Source organism: Pseudophryne corroboree, chromosome 7, assembly GCF_028390025.1.
Source record: "Pseudophryne corroboree isolate aPseCor3 chromosome 7, aPseCor3.hap2, whole genome shotgun sequence".
Classification (NCBI taxonomy): domain Eukaryota; kingdom Metazoa; phylum Chordata; class Amphibia; order Anura; family Myobatrachidae; genus Pseudophryne; species Pseudophryne corroboree.
This window is the reverse complement of record NC_086450.1, coordinates 13,460,965-13,479,616: the sequence shown is the minus strand read 5'-3', so window position 1 is coordinate 13,479,616 and position 18,652 is coordinate 13,460,965. Positions and strand designations below refer to the sequence as shown.

Here is an 18,652-nt window from a genome sequence, read left to right as displayed (position 1 = left end):
ACTCATTTTATTTTTCAGCTAACGTGCCACGGGTGGAGGAAAGGTAATTATATTATATCATTGTATTTTAAAGTGTGTACAGTTTAGGTCTGGTAGAACCACATTCATATAAGCACAGATCTAAACATGATTTTTAAGATAAAATTTTGTTAGATGTCCTTTTATAAACTGTGATCAGGTTACTTGAATAAAATGGCTCTGTAACGGGATCCGGTCTGAAGATCGACAGTGTCTAGGTCGACAATGTTTAGGTCGACCACTATAGGTCGACAGTCACTAGGTCGACATGGATGGAAGTTCGACAGGGTTTCTAGGTCGACATGTGCTAGGTCGACAGGTCTAAAGGTCGACATGAGTTTTTAAAAAAATATATTTTTTTTTTATTTTTTCATACTTAACGATCCACGTGGACTACGATTGGAACGGTAATCTGTGCCGAGCGAAGCGGTAGCGGAGCGAAGGCACCATGCCCGAAGCATGGCGAGGGGATGGGGTGCACTAATTTGGGATCCCGGTCACTCTACGAAGAAAACGACACAAAAAAAAATAAAAAATCCTCATGTCGACCTTTAGACCTGTCGACCTAGCACATGTTGACCTTCCATCCATGTCGACCTAGTGACTGTCGACCTATAGTGGTCGACCTAAACATTGTCGACCTAGACACTGTCGATTTGATGAACCACACCCCTCTGTAACACCCTAACAACATTCTGGCAGTGTCGTACTGGTGCATGAAGGGCCCTCAGGGGGAATGCAGTGGTAGCAGCCATTGAAGGGAGGTGTGGTCAGCTGATTAAAGTGGTGTGACAGAGTATTATAATGCCCGCCCTTATAATATGGAGAGCAATGCAGTGACTGCCATATAAGAGAGCAATGCAGTGATGGCAATATAATACAGAGAGCAATGCAATGACACCACATACTATAGAAAGCAAGGCAGTGACTGTAATAATACAGAGACAACACAGTGACCGCCAAATACAGACAAAACAAGCGCTCCCTCACATAAACCTTTATTTACCAGTTTATTTCTCTCTTAAGTCCTGTGGTCCAGGGGGATCCACTTTGGTTAACGTTGCCATCCCCTGTTTAAAATAAGGAGGGGGGGAAACAGCAACATAATTATACAGCAAGTTTATTCCCACAGGCTGAGGTCAGACCATGGTCTAGATATACATATGTGTCCTCATACATCTTTCCCTTTTTGCCTCATTTGGCATGAAATGCTTAGCATGGCTAAGACGCTCCACCTTGAGTAGCAATTTAATGGATTCCCAATTGATTTTTTTCTGCAAAGAAATTTGTAAAAGGATTAAAGTAGAATACAAATCACAAGGCGTGGCTACGTTGCAGATTCCACTTTATAGCTAATTTGGTTATAAGGCGTAAATAGGGAAAGGTGAATGTAGGCACATCTGTACTAAGCAGCGGCTTTTGCCAGCTACCGATTGTCTGCAGATTTGACCCGGAAATTTAAAACAAACGCAACTGCCTTAAAATGGAATACTGATTCAGTTTTGAATATTGGGGGCAAACCTGTCGACAATAAGCGGTTTCGAAAAAATAAAATAAAAACATATGTTTATTCTGTATTGTCAGGCAGTGTTGTCTCACTTTTTTACTTTAGATTACAATACTGATCAGTTGTGCTTTGTGCATCTGATATAGTTTACATTTGTTTATTATTATTATTTTTCTAACAGCAGTGAGATAACATCTAGGTAAGTACCTAGTGTGTCCGGAGACCCGTCAGCCACATGGACAATGGCAGCCGTGGCACGTAAGGGGTTAATCTTTCCGTGCCAGACGCCATTTTTAAATGGACGAATTGGCGCAAATGCATGTTTAATACTGTGTTTTCACCATGTTCTATTTAATGCTCTAGGCACAGTTGTAGGATTGCACATTTACAATGCATGCAAATGCCAGCACTTAGAAGGAATGTGTAAGCTGTTTTGGTTTTAAAATACATTTACGTTTGAGGATGAATGGCCTTGGAAGCTTCTCACCTAGGAATTGAGATGCTGATGACCCTGGCACCTGGAAAGGGGTCTGTGGACAAGCCATTTCTTTGAGATTGAGATGTGTCTCTGTGTAACCGTTATAGACACATGCAGGTGAAAGGATTTGTTTGCTGTCTTCTCTGAATCTCCTATTGTGTGATAAGCCAAAAACTGGGTTTGCATGGAGATGTTAGAGAGACAGGAACATGTAAATCAGATTGTGTTTTACGGATGCAAACTAGTGGGTTTCGTTCAACAACAGTTTGATGTAAGATATCCTAGGCTGCATTATGTAGGATGCAGATTCATGTTTAACTTATAAGAATGTTGTCTATGTGTGAGAGGATGAATACAATTGAAATTTAAGTTACATTTACATTTGTGAAAGAGACAGGAACATGGTAATCAGATTATGGTTGGGAAAGCACACTGGTTTGGTTATATATGAAAAGGAGCTGAAATGTGCTTTATCTAATTCTTAACTTTTGAGATGTAACTTGTATTTATTTATATTTTGTGCAATAACCTGATTGGTTGGAGAAGACAGGGAGATGTTACCCCACCTCCTTCCCTGTGGTACTGTGTGTAGAACTGAGATAAAAAGAGGAGGCCTGTGAGCTTCAGAGTGTATTATACCAGTTTCATTCTGCTGTAACATCTTGCTGTATTGCTGAGCCTTTTTGAAGGCTGTATTTTGGCATTAAACATCATCTGCCTCAAGAAGACCGCTTCACCTTGTGACCTGCAGGACTAGGCGAAACCTAGCCCCGTTTTCCTCCTGTCCAGGGTGTAAACAGCGTCTCCAAGTACCGCCTTCGGCCTGCTACCGTGCTGTGCTTAGGCAAGCAACGTTTGGGGATTCGTCAACACCACACAGGTGTGGTAAGGCGGCGTGTCGACGCATACAGAGCAGAACCATGGTTCCAGATGCCACGGCAGGTTAGGAGTTTGGTGGTGGCAGCGTAAACCCGCCCACTGCACAGTGGGTGGAGTCAGTAACAGGCGGTAACGGACGGTAAGCGGGAATCCCCTATGTGGCCAGGTCCCGTGTGACCTAAACATCCATTCTGTGTACTGGGGACGGGACGCGAAAGCAGTGAGGGCTTTCGTACGGGACCGTCTGGTCACACCTACATTCTTATTTTATATTTCTAACAGAAAAGTCACATAGGATCGTATATTTTAATAATTTAATCAGCTCCTTGTTAGAAAAAAAAGTACATTACAAAGTAACAAAGTAATACTGTATACAGCAGGTATTGTATGATTTACATTCTCACACATTTTCTTCTCCTCTTTGTAGCTGTTCTTCTGATGATACCATGTATGGCATGTAAGTATATCCCTGTAACATGTATTATTATACAGAAATAACTTATCTATGTGCAAAAGTGCTTGAGAATCAGATATAGTTTAAACTTTTTTTATTATTCTTTTTCCAACAGCCCTGATCTGCCATATGAGTAAGTACCTACATTCTTTCTTTTTATTTCTAACAGATAAGTCTCATAAGACTGTATATTTTCTCTTATGTCCTAGTGGATACTGGGGTCTTGTACTTTAGTACCATGGGGTATAGATCGGCTCCACTGGAGGAAGCTGCACTTCTCTGGAGCTCCAGAGATTTTTCTTCTAAGTTAATTTAGTTTATTATTTTCAGGCAGCTCTGCTTGGCAGCCAGGCTACCTGCTTCGTGGGACTTAGAGGGGGAACCAAACCAACCTCCTGAGGGTTAATGGTTCGTAATCCCAGTTTACAGGACACTGAGCTCCTGAGGTACTGATCACACATCGTTAGTATGTGTGCCCATTCTAGCAGCTAGCCGCCACCCTCTAACAGATGCCGAAGATTCAGGTGCGGTGAGTGTTTCACCAGGGTCCCGGTTAGCGGGTCCCCGGTGCAGTATTGGTGGCAGGTCGCGCAGGCAGTCACAGGCCCTGAGCTGCGGTGCCCGTTGCGGACGAACTGGCAATGGGCAGATGCCCCTCAGTGCTTACTGTCACAGAAAGGCTTTGAGGGTACTGTGTGTATGTGATATATATATATATATATATATATATAATTTTGACATAGCCAGTATAATCTGTTAACAGGGACCGTGCGCCATTACAGGGGCGGGGCTTCCCAGAGCGGGACCTGAGGTGGGAAGGCACCATTTCCTGCTGCTGCGGATCAAGCTGCATACAGCACTGCCCCTCCAGAGACCCACAATGCTACAGGACTCTGTACTGGTACCAGGGGGTCTTAGACAGGGGGGAGCACGCTACAGGTAGCACCGCTGCACTCGAATCAGGTCATTCACTTAGTTTCACTTGTTCAGCTGTGTTCTTTGTGTGCTGGTGTCCGCTCCTCAGTGTCGCTCCAGGGGCTCTCTAGGGTCTGTGTGGAGGTGTCCGCTCATCAGTGTCACTCCAGGAGCACTCTAGGGTCTGTGTGCTGGTGTCCGCTCCTCAGTGCCGCTCCAGGGGCTCTCTAGGGTCTGTGTGCTGGTGTCCGCTCCTCAGTGTCGCTCCAGGGGCTCTCTATGGTCTGTGTGCTGGTGTCCGCTCCTCAGTGTCGCTCCAGGGGCTCTCTAGGGTCTATGTGCTGGTGTCCGCTCCTCAGTGTCGCTCCAGGGGCTCTCTAGGGTCTGTGTGCTGGTGTCCGCTCCCCAGTGTCGCTCCAGGGGCTCTCTAGGGTCTGTGTGCTGGTGTCCGCTCCTCAGTGTCGCTCCAGGGGCTCTCTAGGGTCTGTGTGCTGGTGTCCGCTCCTCAGTGTCGCTCCAGGGGCTCTCTAGGGTCTGTGTGGAGGTGTCCGCTCATCAGTGTCACTCCAGGAGCACTCTAGGGTCTGTGTGCTGGTGTCCGCTCCTCAGTGTCGCTCCAGGGGCTCTCTAGGGTCTGTGTGCTGGTGTCCGCTCCTCAGTGTCGCTCCAGGGGCTCTCTAGGGTCTGTGTGCTGGTGTCCGCTCCTCAGTGTCGCTCCAGGGGCTCTCTAGGGTCTGTGTGCTGGTGTCCGCTCCTCAGTGTCGCTCCAGGGGCTCTCTAGGGTCTGTGTGCTGGTGTCCGCTCCTCAGTGTCGCTCCAGGGGCTCTCTAGGGTCTGTATGCTGGTGTCCGCTCCTCAGTGTCGCTCCAGGAGCTCTCTAGGGTCTGTGTGGAGGTGTTTGGTCAGTGAGCTGCGCTGTTTTGCATTGTGAAGGCTGTCTGTGGACATGGTTATGTATACTGCCTGTAATTCATCCCCATCTTCAGCGGGGTCACTCATGTGTAAACAATGTTCCTTGTCTCCACAAGGACACAGTTCACAAGCACCTGCCTGGCTGGACAGCTTTACTAGCATGATCCAGAAAGTTAATTCAGAATTAGCTGCAGCTAAAAGGGAGAGACAGGTGTTGAAACATTCTATTGATTCGGTGGCCAAGGCTGCAGATTCAAAGAAGGCTTCTCAGCCCCATCTAGTGGTTTCACATAAACGCTCACTGCCACAGGTGCTCCAGTCTGATTCTGATCAACCTTATGTAGATAATGATATGGATGAGGACAGCTCTCTGTCCCCAGGGGTGGAGGCCCTAATCTTTGCTGTGAGAGAGGCCCTTCACAAACCGGATCAGGAGTCAAAGCCAGATGAAGAGTCGTATTTTAACGTTAGACTAAAGGCCTCAGCGACCTTTCTTGTGTCAAAAAAGTTAAACTCCCTGGCCAGGAAGGCATGGTTAAACCCTAATAAAAAATTAAAATTTCCTCAAAAGGTTTTTAACTACTTTTCCCTTCGCCGATGAGGACAAGAAGGTATGGGAAAAACCCCTGTCAGTCGATACGTCTGTGTCCAGACCTAAGAAATTGGTACTGCTGGTGCCAGGGGCTATATCCCTAAAAGAGCCAGCCGACCGTAAAATTGAGACCACGCTCAAGGCAGTCTATGCGGTGGCAGGCGCTGCTCAACACCCCACATTGTTTGTGGGTGGATTTCCAGAGTGGTAGTCAAGTGGTCTGATAATGTTATCGACGGTTTGGACACTCTGCCCCGGGATGAGGTAGTTACTCTGCTGCAACATATACAGGATGCTGCAAATTTTATGAGCAAGGCTATTAAAGAGTTGTGTAAGATTAACGGTCGCACTACTGCTATGGCTGGTTCGGCGCGCAGAGCTCTGTGGTTGAGTCAGTGGTCAGCAAACGCTGATTCCAAGAAGGGTGTAGAAATCTTCCCTTCACAGGTGATGCTTTGTTTGGAGACTACTTAAATGTATCGCACATGCAACGGCAGGTAAGTCTACCTATCTGCCGTTGGCTGCGCCGCCTGCTAGATGTACTTACACAGGACCCTCCTTGCAGTCCTTTCGTGTGGCAAGGTTCAGAGGCAGGGGCCGAGGGGTCTCCACCACTTCCGGAGGATCTTGTGGTAAGTCCCGTAAACCTGCACTTGCTGTCTCCCTGGACCAGACCACCGAATCCACTGCCGCAAAGCCTTCCGCGTGACGGTTGGCCCCAGTGACAAGGTGATTTTCAGGCAGGTGCTCGCCTTCAACACTTTGCCCACGTCTGGGCGGGGTCCTGCAGGGGATCCGTGGGTGAGGGATCTCATTTCCCAGGGATACCAGCTGGAATTTCAAGCACTTCCTCCTCAGATTTTTCAAATCGGGCTTACCAGTTTGACCCGATGCAAAAGTTACCTTGCAAGAAGCAATTCAAAAACTTTTGCGGACAGGGTTGGTTGTTCCAGTACTTCCTCCTTTACACAAATTGTGGTTTTACGACAGTCTTTTTGTCGTTCCTACACCGGACGCTTAGGTGCAGCCCATCGTAAACCTGAAGTCTCTAAACCCGTATCTGCGGGTGTTCAAATTCAAGATGAAATCCCTGCGGGCAGTGGTGTCCGGCCTGGAGGAGGGGGAATTCTTAGTATCCCTGGATGTCAAGGATGCTTACCTACACATTCCCATGTGGCCCCCTCATCAGGCTTACCTCAGGTTCGGCATCTTGGATGACCACTTCCAGTTTCAGGCCTTGCCTTCTGGCCTGTCCACAGCTCCAAGGTTTTTCACCAAAGTCATGGCAGGGATGATGCAGCTGCGCGGGATAGGAGTCAACATAGTCCCCTACTTGGACGATCTCCTGATAAAGGTTAAGTCCAGGGAACGTCTACTGCACAAAATCGATCTAACGACTTGCCTGCTTATGGATCATGGGTGGATTCTAAACTTCTAGAAATCTCACCTGGAACCGAACCAACGTCTTTAATTCTTAGGAATGATACTGGATACAGTATCTCTAAAGGTATTTCTTACATTGGACAAGGCCTTTGCCATCCAGGCTTTGGTTCACTCAGTGCTCCGTCCTCGCAAGGTGTCCACAAATCTTTGCATACATTTGCTGGGCAAGATGGTTGCTACTTACGAGGCAACCCAATACGGCAGATTTCATGCCCGGCCTTTTCAGCTGGATCTGTTGGACAAATGGTTGGGGTCTCACCTTCACATGCATCAGGAAGTTACTGTTATGGTGGCTACAAGTTCCTCATCTTGTAGAAGGCAGGAATTTCAATATCCACTCGTGGATTCTACTGACAACGGATGCCAGCCTCTGGGGGTTGGGGGGTTGTGACCCAAGGGGCCCAGTTACCGGGATATGGTTGGTTCAGGAATCTACTCTGCTGTTAAAAGTCCTGGAACTCAGGGCAATTTACAATACCTTTCTACAAGCTTCCCATCTCCGGAGGGATTGAGTGATCCAGGTTCAATCGGACGACACGGCAGTGGCGTACATAAACCAACAAGGAGAAACAAGAAGCAGGGCAGCAACTCAGCCATATTCATTCCTTGAGTAGACAACTGGGAAGTGGACTTCCTCAGCAGACACAACCTCCATCTGGGGGAATGGGGTCTACATTCCCAGGTGTTTCAACATTTATTTCACCAGTGGGGCTGTCCGCCGGTAGACCTGATGGCTTCTCGTCTCAACAAGAAGCTATACCATTACTGTTCCAGAAAGAGGGATCTGCAGGCTGTAGCAGTGGACACGCTGACGACGCCTTGGTCGTATCAGTTTGTGTACCTGTTCCCTACTCTAACACTAATCCCAAGAGTTCTGAAAAGACTAAAAAGGGAAAGCGTTCTGGCAATTCTAATTGCCCCAGAATGGCCTTGACGGGCGTGGTACTCGGACCTCTTAGCCATGTCTCTGGAGGATCCCTGGCCTCTGCCACTCCAAAACGATCTCCTTTCGCAAGGTCCGTTCGTCTATTCAGACTTACAGCGGCTACGTTTGATGGCTTGGGAGTTGAGAGGGAGATTCTAGCAAGGAAATGTCTTCCCTCCCAGGTTATTTCCACCATGGTCCAAGCCAGGAAGATGGTGACGTCAAAACATTATCATCGTATCTGGAAAAAAGTATGTTGCCTGGTGTGAAAGTATTAAGGTTTCGACCGTGGAATTTAAAATCTGTCGTTTTCTACTTTTCCTACAAGCAGGAGTGGATATGAGCATACGGTTAGGTTCCATAAAGGTTCAGATTTCTGCGTTCTCTATTTTCTTCCAGAAACAACTTGCCGTGTTGCCTGAAGTTCAAACTTTCCTAAAGGTAGTTCTTCATTTGCAACCACCCTTTGTACCTCCCACGGTTACGTGGGACCTCAATGTGGCTCTGTCTTTTCTCCAATCTGACTGGTTTGAACCCTTACATAGGCTGGAGTTAAAATCTCTCTCCTGGAAGACAGTGATGTTATTAGCATTGCCAGACGTGCGTCTGAACTGGAGGCCTTATCCTGTAAGAGCCCTTATTTGATATTTCATGAAGACAGGGCGGAACTTAGGACTTGTCCCCAGTTTTTGCCTAAAGTGGTGTGAGCATTTCATGTGAATCAACCTACCGTGGTTCCAGTGTCATCTGATGCTTCCGTTGGTCCTGAGTCCTTGGATGTGGTCAGGGCTTTGAGGATTTATGTCAAACAGACGGTCTGTCATAAGAAATCTGACTTGCCGTTTGTCCTTTATGATGCCTCCAAGATTGGTCAGCTGGCTTCCAAACAAGGTTGGTGGGATCTTCCTGGGCAGCTGCCCGGGGAGTATCGGCCCTTAAGTTGTGCTAAACTGCTACTTGGTCCGGTGCTAACATGTTTGTTAAATTCTATTGGTTCGACACCTTGGCCAAGGATGACCTTCAGATTGGTAAGGCAGTTCTACAGGGGTCTCAGCACTCTCCCACCCGTTTGGGAGCTTTGAGACTTCCCTATGGTACTAAAGTACAAGACCCCAGTATCCACGTGGATGTGAGAGAAACTAGGAATTTAATACCTACCGGTAATTCCTTTTCTCCTAGTCCATAGTGGATACTGGGCACCCGCTACAGTGCTTCGTTCCTGCTTACCTGTGTAAGTATTTAGTTGGACTGGCGTTGCGGCCCAGTTACGTTGTTGGGATAGCTGTACTATCCTGGTTAGGTTGGTGTTGCTATCCTCTTTTCTGGTTAGCGCCTTCCTCTCGTTTATGGTTGTGTATTGTCTTGTTGCCTCACCGCTGTTGTATTGTTTCTTCTCTCATGTTATGTCCGTCTCCTCATAGACTGAGTCTGGTAGGAGGGGCATAGAGGGCAGGAGCCCATACACACTAAAGGTTTTAAAGTGGACCCGATCTATACCCCATGGTACTAAAGTACAAGACCGCAGTATCCACTACGGACTAGGAGAAAAGGAATTACCGGTAGGTATTAAATTCTTATTTTAATCATTTAGCTGTTAAAAAAAAAATCTACTTTATTAAGTAACATAATACTGGATTCTGTAATACAGCTATATAACAGATAGTATGATTTACATTCTCACACTTTCTATTCCTCCATGTGTAGTACACCATCTGAGGACGGGTCCTCGAAGGAGATGTAAGTATATCACTGTAATATGTGGTGTTATAGTATATAGAAATAACTTGTCTGTGTGCAAGTGTTCTGCTTGAGCATCAGACATAGTTTAAACCTTTTTTTTATTATTCTGTTCCTAACAGCCCAGAGTGGAGGCTTCCAGTGGTCCCCACCAAGTAAGTACCAACATTCTCTCTTTTTATAACATATAAGTCACTTATGATCATATATTTTAATAGTTTAATCAGTTCCTTTGATTTAGATTCTCATATGTTTTCTTTTCCTTTATGTGCAGTACACCATCTATCTCCTACAGGTCGGAGAGGTATGTATATCATTATAAAGTTGTATTATGGAATATAAAATAAGCTAGTTACATATCTATCAGCAAATGTGATTGTGCATCAGATATAGTTTCAACTTTTTATTATTATTTTTTTTAACAGCTATGTGTGGAAGGACCCTGCCCGCATTTTAGCGTAAGTACCTACATTCTTTCTTTTCCTAACAGATAAGTCCCATATGTTCATATATTTTAATCATTTAATTAGTTCCTTGTTTACAAAATGTACATCACAAAGTAACACAAAGTAATGCTGAATACTGTTATATAGCAGGTATAGTGTGATTTACATACTCACACATTTTCTTTTCCTCAATGTGTAGTACACCATTGAATGCCTCCCTAGAGAGGTACGTATATCACTGTAACGTGTATTATGGAATATAGAAATAATGTAACTAAGTGGAAATGTTGTGATTTAGCATCCGATATCATTATTATTCTTTTCTAACAGCTCTGAGCTGCCCCCTGAATAAGTGCCTACATTTTTTTCTTTATATTTCTAACAGATGTCACTTATGATTGTAGATTTTAATAATGTAATCATTTCCTTGTTTAAACAAATGTATAATCACAAAGTACTAGAAAGTAATGATGTATACGTTTATACATCTATATAGCAACTAGAGTGGGATCTAGATTCTCACACATTTTCTTTTCCTGATTAATAGGACACCTAGGACAGCCTGGGAGAGGTATGTATATCATTATAACATGTATTATTATATTATTATATAGAAATAACTTGCCTATGCGCATCAGATATAGTTTAAAATTATTATTATTCTTTTTCTTTATGTAAAGTACATCTGATTCCTCCTTTAAGGAGAGGTATGTATATCATTATAACATGTATTATTATATTATTATATAGAAATAACTTGCCTATGCGCATCAGATGTAGTTTAAAATTATTATTATTCTTTTTCTCTATGTATAGCACATCTGATTCCTCCTTCAAGGAGAGGTATGTATATCATTCTAACATATATTATGTAATACAGAAAAAGCATATCTATGTGCAAATGGGGATGCTTTTAGCATGCCGGATGTCAGGAATGCCGGCAGTCATGTGACAGATGCTGGAATTCCAACACTACTCAGGAGACCGGCGTCGGATCTCCGACAGCCGACACCCCGAATATGAGAATTGGGGTATGCGTTAGGGTCCAAGGAGGGGGTTTAGGCACTGGGTGGGTTAGCCATAGCCTACGCCCCCAGAGGGATAGGATAGGGGATGGGGAAAAATGTTGTGTAAAGGGTTAGGGTAGGGGACGGGGTAAAAATGTTGTGTAAAGATGTCGGGTTCTTCAAAGTCGGGATGCCATGGTCGGTGATGTGACCACTGGTATATAGTATGTATTCTGTGCAAATGTGATTGAGCAAAATACAGTTTTAACCTTTTTTTATTTATTGTTTCTCTGTGCAGTTCACCATCTGAGGGAGTGCCCTCAAAGATGTATGTATCTTTAGAACATGTTGTATTATGGAATATAAAAATGACATATTTATGTGCAACTGTTGTGATTAACTTAAACTTTTTTTTAATTATTATTATTATTTTTTTCTCGGTGTATAGTACATCTGATTCCTCCTTCAAGGAGAGGTATGTATATCTTTCTAACATATATTATGTAATATAGAAAAAGCATATATACGTGCAAATGGGGATGCGTTTAGCATGCCGGAATTCAGGAATGCCAGCGGTCATGTGACAGACACCGGAATTCCGACACTACTCAGGAGAACGGCGTCGGATAACCAACAGCCGACAACCCGAAGATGAGAATTGGGGTATGGGTTGGGCCCAAGGAGAGGGGTTAGGCACTGGGAGGGTTAGCCATAGCCTACGCCCCCAGAGGGATAGCCCTAGCCGCCACCCCTAAGAGTTAGGGTAGGGGACAGGGGTAAAAATGTTGGGTTCTTCAAAGTCGGTATGCCATGGTCGGTGATGTGACCACTGGTCTATAGTATGTATTCTGTGCAAATGTGATTGAGCAAAATATATAGTTTTAACTTTTTTTATTGTTTCTCTGTGCAGTTCACCATCTGAGGGAGTGCCCTCAAATAAGATGTATGTATCTTTATAACATGTTGTATTACGGCATATGAAAATAACATATTTATGTGCAACTGTTGTGATTAACTTAAACTTTTTTTATTATTATTATTATTATTATTATTTTTCTAACAGCACTGTGTGGTGGGATTCGGTGTTCCCTTAGTAAGTACCTACATTCTCTCTTTTAATATTCTAACAGACGTAATTTCTAATAGTATATTTTAATAATTTAATTTAATTAATAATTTAATTTGTTCCTTATAAAAAAAATCTACTTTAACAAAATAATGCTGTATACTGTTATACAGCTATATAGCATGAAATAGAGTCTCACATATTTTCTTTTCCTGTTTGTGTAGTTCCTCATCAGAGGAAGATCTCAGAGAGAAGAGGTATGTATATCATAACGTCGTATTATGAAATATAGAAATAATAAATCTAAATGTTGTGACTGAGCATCATACATAGCATAAACTTTATTCTTCTTTTTCTAACAGCTCTGATCTGCCTCCTAAGTAAGTACCTGCATTCTTTTTTTAGATTTCTAACAGATGTCACTTATGACTGTAGATTTTAATTAGAGATGAGCAGGTTCAGGTTTTACTTTGATTTTCTCGGTTCTCAAAACAGCATCTTATTGGCTATCCAAATCACGAGACATCCGTAAGCCAATAAGATGCTGTTTTGAGAACCTAGTAAATTCAAGTAAAACCAGAACCTGCTTATCTCTAATTTTAATTTAATAATTTCCTTGTTAAAAAAATGTACATCACAAAGTACCAGAAAGTAATGCTGTATACTGTTATACATCTATATAGCAGCTAGAGTAGGATCTAGATTCTCACACATTTTCTTTTCCTCGTTAATAGGACACCTAGGAGGGCCTGCGAGAGGTATGTATAATATTTTAACATGTATTATTATATAGAAATAACTTACCTAGATGCAAACTTTGTGCTTGAGCATCAGATATAGTTTAAACGTATTATTCTTTTTCTCTATGTATAGTACATCTGATTCCTCCTTCAAGGAGAGGTATGTATATCTTTCTAACATATATTATGTAATATAGAAAAAGCATATCTATGTGCTAATGGGGATGCGTTTAGCATGCTGGATGTCGGGAATGCCCGCGGTCATGTGACAGACACCGGAAATCTGACACTTCTCTGGAGACTGGCGTCAGATCACTGACAGCAGACACCGCGAAGGTGAGAATTGGGATATGGGTTAGGGCCCGAGGAGGGGGGATAGACACTGGGTTAGCCATAGCCTATGCTCCCAGAAGGATAGCCCGAGACGCTACCTTCAAGGGTTAGGGTAGAGGACGGGGTTCTTCAAAGTCGGGATGCCATGGTCGTCATGTGACTGCTGGTATATAGTATGTATTCTGTGCAAATATTGTGATTGAACAAGATATAGTTTTAACTTTTTTTTTCTCTGTGCAGTTCACCATCTGAGGGAGTGCCCTCAACGAAGATGTACGTATTAGCTTTATAACATGTTTTATTATGGAATGTAGAAATATATCTTTGTTCAACTGTTGTGATTAATTTAAACTTTTTTAATTATTATTTTTCTAATAGCACTGTGTGGTGGGATTCGGTGATCCCTTTGTAAGTATCTACATTCTCTTAATATTCTAACAGACGTCATTTATGATTGTATACAGAAGGAGCAATGATCATCTTGGCTTCTCTGCTACTCCTAGGCACACCATGGTTTATTAGCATACACCCTTCATCTATTGTTCTCAGCTGCAATACAATACAGAGAGAACAATATATAAAGGGATTAAGTCATTACAGCAGGGGATTAAGTCCGATTTCCCTGGCTCAATTAATCCTATTAAAGGCCAAGATGAAGATGTCTCCATCTGTATTGTAATAATTTAAGTTGATCCTTGTTAAAAAAAGATCTACTTTAATAAAATAATGCTGAATACTGTTATACAGCTACATAGCATGAAATAGTGTCTCACATAATTTATTTTCCTCTTTGTGTAGATCATCATCGGAGGAAGAACCCGCAAAGGAGGGGTATGTATATCATAACGTGGTATTATGGAATATAGAAATAATGTATCTATGTGTAAATGTCGTCATTGAGCATCAGATTATTAGCAGTTATTTATATAGCGCATATTCCTCAGCGCTTTACAGAGAATATTTGCCCATTCACATCAGTCCCTGCCCCAGTAAGATTTACAATCTAGATTCCCTATCACTGGTACACACAGACACATTCACTAGGGTTCATTTTGTTGGGAGCCAATTAACCTACCAGTATATTTTTGGATTGTGATAAAGTATAAACTTTATTCTTTTTCTTTTTCTAACAGCTCTGATCTGCCTCCTGAGTAAGTACCTACATTCTTTTTTTCAGATTTCTAACAGATGTCACTTATGACTGTAGATTTTAACATTTTAATAATTTCCTTGTTAAACAAAATTTCATCACAAAGTACCAGAAAATAATGCTGTATACTGTTATACATCTATATAATACTAAAGTAGGAGAGTCTCTAGGAAATAGCAATCACAATATGATCACATTCGATATCAACTTCCAAAAACAACAATATAAGGGTCTAACTAATACTTTTAACTTTAAGAAAGCTAATTTCATATTTCTGAAACAAGCAATGAGGAACATCAATTGGGAAATTGTATTGCATGGTAAGAATACTGTTGAAATGTGGGATGTTTTTAAAAATACGCTCAATAAGTACACTCATTTGTATATTCCCAAAGTCCACTAAAACAGGAGTAGGAAATTCAAACCGATGTGGATAAACAAATGGATAAAAAAGGCATGCTTTCAAAGCATTTAAGTCTGACGGAACGGTAGAATCATTCCAGTTCTACAAGGAATGTAACAAAAAATGCAAAAAATAAATCAGGGCAGTTAAAATAGAAAATTAAAAACAAATTGCAAAGGAGAGAGTGTAACAAACCCCAAAAAGTTCTTTAAGTACATAAACGGTAAAATGTTAAAAAAAGGAGACTATTGGGCCTTTAAAGGGCGAGTTGGATGTCTTGATTAATGATGATAGGGAAAAAGCAGATTTAATAAATTCTTTTCATCAGTAATCACGAATGAGGACAGGTTGACGAGAGTAGAGCATAACATAAGCTACAATAACACCCGATGCTTTGGTTAAACGAGGAAGTAGTCCGGCAGAGACTAAGTAAAATTAAGATAAATAAATCTCCTGGGCCGGATGGACTCCACCGCAGGGTTCTTATGGAACTTAATGTAGAGCTATCGAGACCCCTATATTTGATTTTCAGAGAGTCAATTATATCAGGAACGATACCAAAGGACTGGCGTAAGGCAGAGGTAGTCCCGATATTTAAAAAGGGTATTAAAACTCATTCCGATAACTATAGACCGGTAATTTTGAAATCTATAGTGGTGAAATTACTAGAAGGTATAATAAGGGACAGCATACTTGAGTACTTGGATACCTCCAAGCTTATTACTAGGAATCAGCATGGTTTTGTGAAGGACAGATCCTGTCAAACTAACTTAATAAGCTTCTACGAGAAAGTGAGCGATACTATTGATCAGGGTCAAGCAGTGGTTGCGATCTTCTTGAACTTCACTAAGGCCTTTGACAAAGTTCCACATAAGAGACTAATTCTCAAATTACGGGAACTTGTAGTAGGTGACACTATTTGTACTTGGGTGAATAATTGGCTGTTCAATAGGGAACAGCGAGTGGGGATTAATGGGATGTACTCTGAATGGGCTTCCATGCTCAATAAAATACCGCATGGTTCAGTACTCGGACCATTGTTGTTAAACATATTCATTAATGACCTAGGAGAGGGACTGGAAAGTGCAGTGTCAATTTTCGCAGATGATACTAAGCTAGGTAGAGTAATTCATTCATACAAGGATGTTGAGTCCCTACAGAATGACTTATCTAGACTTGAGGTCTGGGCAGATAAATGGAGAATGAGGTTCAATACAGACAAATGTAAAGTTATGCACTTTGGGACTATGAACATTCAGGCAGCCTATAAACTAAATGGGGAAAATGTAGGGATAACAGTAGTTGAAAAATATTTGGGAGTGCTCTTCGACAATAAACTTGGTAGCAGTATGCAATGTGCTCTTCCTATAATCCTAGTGTGAAAAATTTTACAGGAGAGAGAAATTAACCTCCCCGCTTCCAATAGACCCCCTTATCCTTTCACAATCAATTTTTAGGGGTGACCTATTGGCCTGTGACTATTGTCAGTCTTTGGACTATGTTTTCCTAAATACTCCAATAAGTGGCCACCGGTTATGCTGATAGGTATTTTCTTGACTCTCTACAGTCATACCATGCTGGATATGCCCGATCTCGCCTGATCTTGGAAGCCAAGCAGCATTGGGCCTGGTCAGTACCAGAAAGGGTGACCCTCTGGGAATACCGGGTACTGTAGCATTAAGGAATATACCTCCCGCTGATCAGCAAATTCCATTATAGTCAACCTTGCAATTCATTCACCCGAGCTGACCTTTCCTATAGGAGTCCTGATTTACTTAAGCCGGTTACCTGTTATCTTCTTTATGAATATACAAGTGTATATGAAATCATAATTTCATAGAGATAACAGGAATATTTCATATTTTCGCTTCTGACAAACGTCAAACATTAATACTCACTTACAAACCAGTAGGTGTACAGATAAACGTTCTGTCATCCTCTGTATACAAGTGAGTCACATATTACTCCATCGTCATTGAATTTTTGTTTTTTAATACCTGTTTTAACAAATATTGTTGACCTACAGCAATATTGTTATCATCTTTCGTCTGTGTATAGCATTAACTGTTAAGTTTTATCCTATCCTATACATAAATTGTAACACCTCATCCATTTTTTCTATCAATTTATATTAACAAAGTGTGCCCCCGTGAGACATATAAGAGTCCTCCCTTTTTTTTTGCATCTTAGCAAAACAACCCTTAAAAGTTTAAAAATGGATTAGATAAATTCCTAGCAGAAAAAAAAATTCCAAAGATACAGCATTTAATTAATATTAAGAAAAAAAAATTATAATACAGATTGAACTCAATGGACATATGTCTTTTTTCAACCTCAACAACTATGTAACTATGTAGAGTAGGATCTAGATTCTCACACATTTTCTTTTTCTCGTAAATAGGACACCTAGGAGGGCCTGGGAGGGGTATGTATATCATTGTAACATGTGTTATTATATAGAAATAACTTAGCTATATGCAAATGCCGTGCTTGACCATCAGATATAGTTTCAACGTATTATTCTTTTTCTCTATGTATAGTACATCTAATTCCTCCTTCAAGGAGAGGTATGTATATCATTCTACCGTATATTATGTAATATATAAAAGTCATATCTATGTGCAAATGGGGATGTGTTTAGCATGCCGGATGTTGGAAATACCGGCGGTCATGTGACAGATGCCGGAACTCCAACACTACTCAGCGTTGGATCACTGGCAGCCAACACCCTGAAGGTGAGAATTTGGGTATGGGTTAGGACCCAAGGAGGGGGGTTAGGCACTGGGAGGGTTAGCCATAGCCTACTAGAGGGATAGCCCTAGCCACCCCCCCCAAGGGTTAGGGTAGTGGACGAGGGTATACTTACACCCTCCAATGTCGGGTTCTTAAAAATCGGGATGCCATGGTCGGTTATGTGACCACTGGTATATAGTATGTATTCTGTGCAAATGTGATTGAGCAAAAAATATAGGCCCTCATTCCGAGTTGATCGCTCGCAAGGCGATTTTAGCAGAGTTACACACGCTAAGCCGCCGCCTACTGGGAGTGAATCTTAGCTTCTTAAAATTGCGACCGATGTATTCGCAATATTGCGATTACAAACTACTTAGCAGTTTCAGAGTAGCTTCAGACTTACTCGGCATCTGCGATCAGTTCAGTGCTTGTCGTTCCTGGTTTGACGTCATAAACACACCCAGCGTTCGCCCAGACACTCCTCCGTTTCTCCGGCCACTCCTGCGTTTTTTCCGGAAACGGTAGCGTTTTTAACCACACGCCCCTGAAACGCCGTGTTTCCGCCCAGTAACACCCATTTCCTGTCAATCACATTACGATCGCCGGAGCGAAGAAAAAGCCGTGAGTAAAAATACTATCTTCATTGTTAAATTACTTGGCGCAGTCGCAGTGCGAATATTGCGCATGCGTACTAAGCGGAATTTCACTGCGATGCGATGAAATATACCGAGCGAACGACTCGGAATGAGGGCCATAGTTTTAACTTTTTTATTTTTTTTCTCTGTGCAGTTCACCATCTGAGGGAGCGCCCTCAAAGATGTATGTATCTTTATACCATGTTGTATTATGGAATATAGAAATAACATATCTATGTGCAACTGATGTGATTAACGTAAACTTTTTTATTATTATTT

General features: G+C 42.2%; 1 long non-coding RNA gene and 1 pseudogene across 3 annotated transcripts in view; one reads left to right on the top strand and one right to left on the bottom strand.

Moving 5' to 3' along the window:
* Positions 1-18,652, bottom strand: part of LOC134944127 (uncharacterized) — a 153,435-nt gene that overhangs the window by 57,599 nt on the left and 77,184 nt on the right. For all 3 annotated transcript variants that reach the window (XR_010181849.1, XR_010181851.1, XR_010181852.1), the window contains one exon: positions 1,025-1,088. This is a non-coding gene — a long non-coding RNA (uncharacterized LOC134944127). The remainder of the gene's footprint in view (positions 1-1,024; positions 1,089-18,652) is intronic.
* LOC134946442 (5S ribosomal RNA) lies at positions 16,565-16,683 on the top strand (annotated as a pseudogene).